Genomic DNA, 5,877 nt, shown 5'->3' with positions numbered 1-5,877 from the left:
GGACAAAAGAGACGCCGCCCGGAGACCCGCCCTCCCTCGGCTCCTCCGGCCCCTCGGCAGGTGCGGGGCAGGGCGCGCCCGTCCCGGTCCCGCCGCCCCTGCCTTGGCCATCCCTCGTTCCGAGGACCTCTGGGTTTGTAGGGGGGAAAGGCAGGGAACAGAGGGACCCCGGGCTCGGACCCCGCGACGGCCAGTCTGGGGACCCGCGGTCGGGGTGGGGGGGCGTGTCTGCCCGGCTCAGGTTCGCCCGTCTGGCATGGTGCCCAGGAAGGGGTTTCACTGAATCCAGAGGCGAGGTGCCCTGTCGGAGGCTGTTGGAGCTGGGAAGTTTAGAGGACGGGCGACGACGGGACTCGGAGGGATCTCTCACTCACCCACAGCAGAGCAGGTCACGGCAGAGTCGTCCCACACCCTGCGTCCAGAACCCTTTCCATCCTGCAGGCTCCTCCGGGCCAAAGACGCTCCTGCCTCCAGGAGGGCTTCAGGGATTGCAGTCACCAGAACCACCAGCAAGGGCTGTTCTACTGACTCTGGGTTCCTGAATCCCTCACACAGGGTACCCCAATTCTATCCCCTAAATATATAAAGTATCCAGATCACTTACATGCCGTTAGCATACCTCTTTCCTGTCCCTTCCTTGCCAGCCCAAATTTTTGAGGAACAGAAGACACCTTTGGAACCTGCCCCAACCTCCATCTTCCACTTTGGCCAGCCAAGTTTACCCTGTCTGCAAACCCATCTGACCTTCCAACCTTCTTCTCCCACTGAGTCCCCTAGTTCCCGTGGGCTCCTGGGTAAGATGGGTCCCAAACTGGGGGCTGGAGTCTCTGATTTCAGCTAGGGATCCCAAGAACCAGAGACGTGAGATGGATGGGGATATGGTAGGGCTCGGGCACTGCTGGTGAGGTCCCACCGTGACCTTTTGCTCAAGGCCAGAAGCATCCTGGAACCCACACTGGGAGGCTACAGGTAACTGAGGACCAGAGTGGAGGCAGGGAATCCCTTCCTGGGCCCTCTGCTTCCCTAGGGACCCAGAGCCTCTGCCTGGGATGGGAGAGCTGTTTCTGGCTCGTGACAGCACCTCCCCAAGCTCTATTTTAGGCCCAGGAGAGGTGAGAAGGCAATTTCCCGGGTGGTGCTGACATCAACGCTGGGAACGGGGTGGCTACCCCCAACAACCACCTGCCACTCCAGACCCAGATGCTCGGCAAGGCTGAGCTGATTGGTCCTTCACTCTAGAAACATCTTGGAAACCTCTTCCAGGGTGTAGGGGCTCCCCGGAAAGAGGACCTACTATGTGATATTCCTTTGAAACACAATTAGGCAAGAGATTGTGCTCATTTCACAGTTGGGGGAGCCGAGGCTCCAAGAACGGGGAATATGAGCTTCCCAAAGCCCAAGAGCTGGCAGTGAGAGGCCATTTATCCCACCTTCAGCTCTCCGCTGCCCAGACACCACCGGGAGAGTTTGTCTTGTCCCACCAGTTCCAGGGCCACATCAGTGAGCCCCAATTTTGTGTGCCTCCCCAAAGAATAGGTGGGCTTTGTCACTGTACAGTAGAGGGCACTAGGGGAGGCTGGATCCCCTCCCCTGGCACGACCAAGACCACACTGCATGCCTAGTCTGTGGCCTGAGACACATTGCTACCATTTTTTGTGGCTCTGGCTTGGTTCCTGTTGAGAGGTCTTCCTGGCCCCCAATCTGGCTCCTCTCTGGTGGCATCCTGAGCCCGCTCCCATGGTAGCTCAATTATATGGCCCTGTGACCCCCACGAGTCCCCCTATCTCCCTGGGTTGGCGGCTTCAAGCAGGCTCTGCTGGTATCTTGACCTTCCCTTGACCACACCTCACTCTGGAGCCCTGAGGACCTGCCTCCCCGATCCTGTGACTCCTATGTCGCTTCCGCTACAAGCTGCCCGCCGCTCCCACACAGGAGCCTGCTTGGTTCTCTCTCACCTTCTCTCCTGAGGTCGAGAGCTGTGAGGTGGTGTCTCTTCAAACCAGGGGCTCCCTGGGAGAATCCGACCCGGTACACAGCTACGGAGGGCTACTCCGGTCCCTTCTGCCCAATGCTTGTTTGCCACAAGAGGATGGGACTCTGGAAATCAGAGGCTGGTGGCCACGATCCTGTCGTGAGGGTCGCCCTCTGGGTCACTCTTGCTGAGGGAGCTGTTAGGCTCTGGTCCCCACCGAGAGGCCTCAGGCCTCCTTCCCTGCTCCGGCCAGTTCTTCCCTCAAATTTTCCTGCCCAGAAGCCAAGCTGGGCCAATGTGGGGCCAAGGCGCAGCCCCAGCTGCAGGTGAGGGAGGGGCGTCTGCGGCCCTTGGCCCCTCTCCTTCCTTCTGCCCAAAAACTCCATCCTGGAAGACATAGTGGGCAGTGATTCCTGCCAAGGGAGGCTGTCCAGGCCCCATGCCCAGGCCGCGAGGCCTGCAGCAGAGCCCATGCCAGGCGAGGGTGGGGTGGGGCCATGCCAAGAGCAGGACTCAGGGCTTCCGGCAACTGCTGGTGTACCAATACTGGTTAAGGGTTGTGACCTTGAGCAGGTCTCCTGGCCTCCCCAAGCCGGTTTCCTCATCTGTGAAATGGTTAGAAAGCCCCTCCGTGACAGTGTGGGGAGGGGGGGTGTGAATGGCTGGCCTCAAATGCTCAGAGCAGCACCTGGTGCATAGAAAGGCACACTCGATCTGGGCTCATGCTGTCCACATGGCCCTAAAGGTGCCAAGGATAAAAACTGCTTCCTGGCCCTTGTCCTGGACCCAAGGGATTCCTTTGTGGCTTGGGGCCTCGGGCCCTCTACCCCGCACACGTAAAGACTATTAACAGGATGCTGAGAGGTGGGGAGCAGGGAAAATGCCCAGGCCACCAGGACCAGAAGTTCCTTCTTCCTCCTAGATCCCAGCCCGGCCCTTTCCCCTGGGGGAGGACCACTCTTCTTTCCAACAGGCCTTCCCTGAGGGATGCCTAGTGCTCCTCCCTCTCGGCTGTCCTTCGGCACCCTTCCTGCATTCTCAAGCTCAGGGAGGAGCGGGAGGATCTCAGGGGCCTTGCCGAAGAGCAGAGCTAAGGACAGGGCCAGGAAGTGAACTCAGGCCTGTGTGGCTTACCTTATAGAGTTCTCAGAGAGTATGGAACCTGGGCCTTGAAGAATAGGGCATCTTTGCTGTCGTCAAGGGGAATTCCGGGGCAGAGTCAGAGAGCCTCTGGGCTGGAGTGCCCGAGGTGGCCGGACAAGGGACCAGTGTGGCTGCACAGGGTCCGGGGAAACGTGGTGGCAGAGACCAGGGAGACAGGGTGGCAGTAAGGAGAGGATGGGCAGCAGGGAGAGTGACGAGGAGGACCTGAGTCCAGGGGGAGAGGCTGAGGTAGAGGATGCCGGGAGGGTGCAGGACAAAGCGGGAAAGGGAGCTGGTCCCGGAAGGAGGAACAAGTTTCTGGGTAGGTAGGTCTGTGGTGGTGGCAAGGACAGAGGGATATAATGGTGATGACAGCCATCAGGGCATTTTATTGGGAAGGATGACCCTTGAAGGTTGTGTCATTTAAGCCCCTCCCTGAAAGATGACAAAACAGAGGTCCAGACTAGTAAACAGACCCGCCCGAAGACACACCGAGTCGAGTCAGGGTGTGGCTAGGTCCCCTGCCTTCCCACCTTGCACAGGCGGAGAGAGAATTCAGAAAAGGGGCCAAGGTGGAGATGCCAAATCAGGTCACATCCCTGAAGGTGTGCAGAGAGGACAAAGGTCCCAGGCCCCGGTTGGGGAAGCGGGGGTGCCGGAGGGCCGGTTAGGGCTCTAGGAGCTGACTCAGGACAGACGTCTGCGGTCTGTGCTGAATGAGGCTGGAGGAGGGTAGGACCAGGCTAGCGTGGGGTCAGCAGGGGAGCCAGGTCTCAAGGTGGAAAAGGAGAAAATGAACCAGAGTTTGGGAATTATCAGGTTATCCGGTGCCCTTGGAAGGGACAAGCCCACTGGAGCGCTTCAGGCAGAGCCTCAGCGGGTTCGGAAGGGCAGGAAGGTGCAGCCATGGAGGAGAGGCTGTAGACCGCAGGAAGGAGCTGGAGCGCAGGGGCGAGCCTGCTCAATCAATGTCAGTGTGTTCCAGGATGGAGTTTAGGCAGGGAGAGGAGATAGCAAACCCAAGAAAAGGAATTCGACGAGGCTTGCCGCGTGGACTGGAGAGCGAGGACGGTGACAGGAAGGAAGGACATTGCTCCCTTTTGCAGGAATCGGATGTGGAAAGGGGATTGGGAGCAAGGAGAGGCAGTGCCTGTGGAGTGTGAGTCAAGGTCATCGGCAGAGGAGTGAGTGGAAGGGACTTCAGAGTCCCCATGCCACGAAGCCACGGAGGGCAGCACCCATCTGTCCCGCCTCAGGTCTCCTGGGGCCCCCTCTAGCAGCAGAGCCAAGCGAGTGACCAGAGACTGGACAGACGCAGCCCCACCCCCCCTCAGCCCTCGGGGGCTGTGACATGTGCTCTCCCCCTTGCAGGGGCTCCTGTCTGGCTGTCCACTTACTCTGTCCACATCTGCTGGCCTCGCAGCCCTGCTCTGGGTCACTGGAGGGCACAGCAAGGCCTGACACACTGCACTCCAGCCCTATCCCTTTGCTGTTTGTTATCAACAAATTTATTTACAGTCCCTGAACCAAGATGAATTGTGAAATTTAACAGGAATGGCATAAAAAGGCCAAACATGACCTCTATGAGGGTTGTACACACAGTTGCTCTATTTCCAAACTAACAACTCAGGTCCTCACCCACAGTGAGGCCCCCCTTTCTTCCTCTAAAATGAGACGCAGAATAGCACCAGGCTTCCTGTAGCTTCAACATTTAAAGAAACAAACACACAGACGCAGAGAAGGGTGAGAAGAACCACAGCACAAAATGTATAAAAAAAAAAAAAGTGGCCAAAGAATCAATAGCAAACCCATCTCTGTCTCCAGATTAATGGCTTGGCTGAAAGAAATGGGGGGAGGTCCTTGGGGAAGGAGGGAGGGAGGACGGTGATGCACAAGTTGGCAGGTGAACCACCAACCCTGGAACAGCAGAAATGGGGGGCGGGCAACCAGGGAGGAGCAGAAGGGTCCCCAGAGGGGGGTCTGACCATATCCTGGGCTCAGGGGAAAGGTCAGTTCAGTGCTGGGCTCCCACCAAATGCAGGGGCGAGGGAGCTCTGGAGGTGCTGCAGCCCAGCCCCTCCTCTGCTTCGTATGTTCCTGAGGATCTGTGTGCACGAGCGTGGGGGGCTGGGGGAGGGGACAAACAGGCATTTCAGAAAGCAGGAGAGCCACATGCTCCTGGGAAAGGAGGCTGGGGTGGGGGTGGGGAACACCGAAACTCGGCTCTGTGAGAGGCAAGTGCCTTCAGAGGGATAGGAAGCCAGGCCAGGGCGCCTGCCGTTCCTGCTCCTTTGTGGTCCCTCCTGACGCCAACCTTGCCTCTGCCTCCTGGTGCAGGCAGCTGGCAGGGATGAACAAGCCCGCTGCAGACTGCTGGCTGCTCGGGGAGCTACCTGGAGGAAGGGGTGGAGGGCAGCCCCCAGTCACTCTCCCGGTCCTACCCTGCGACCCGGCGAGTGGGAGGACCGGCTCTGTCAAGCCCACAGAGCTTGGCTGTGACAACTGCTGTTCATTTGGACTTCAAAGGCCCGGCCAGGGGCTCTCCTCCCTGTGGCTGGCCTGCCCCTGCTGGTTGTGCAGCGCTCAGCAGAGGTAGCACTTGTACGTGTGTATCTGGCCCTCAAGTCGAGAGCTACTGCGTCCCCAGGGTACTCACAGTATCAGTTCTCTGCCGGTGCTAGGCTTGGGCTGAGACAGGGAGGCTGGGGGGCCCAGAACCATTAGGGTCAGCTGGCTCCCCCCCCCCCCCCCCGCCCTGGCAG

The sequence above is a fragment of the Suricata suricatta genome, chromosome 17, assembly GCF_006229205.1.
Source record: "Suricata suricatta isolate VVHF042 chromosome 17, meerkat_22Aug2017_6uvM2_HiC, whole genome shotgun sequence".
NCBI classification, from domain to species: domain Eukaryota; kingdom Metazoa; phylum Chordata; class Mammalia; order Carnivora; family Herpestidae; genus Suricata; species Suricata suricatta.
The sequence above is the reverse complement of the archived record's forward strand: the minus strand, read 5'-3'. Positions refer to the sequence as shown.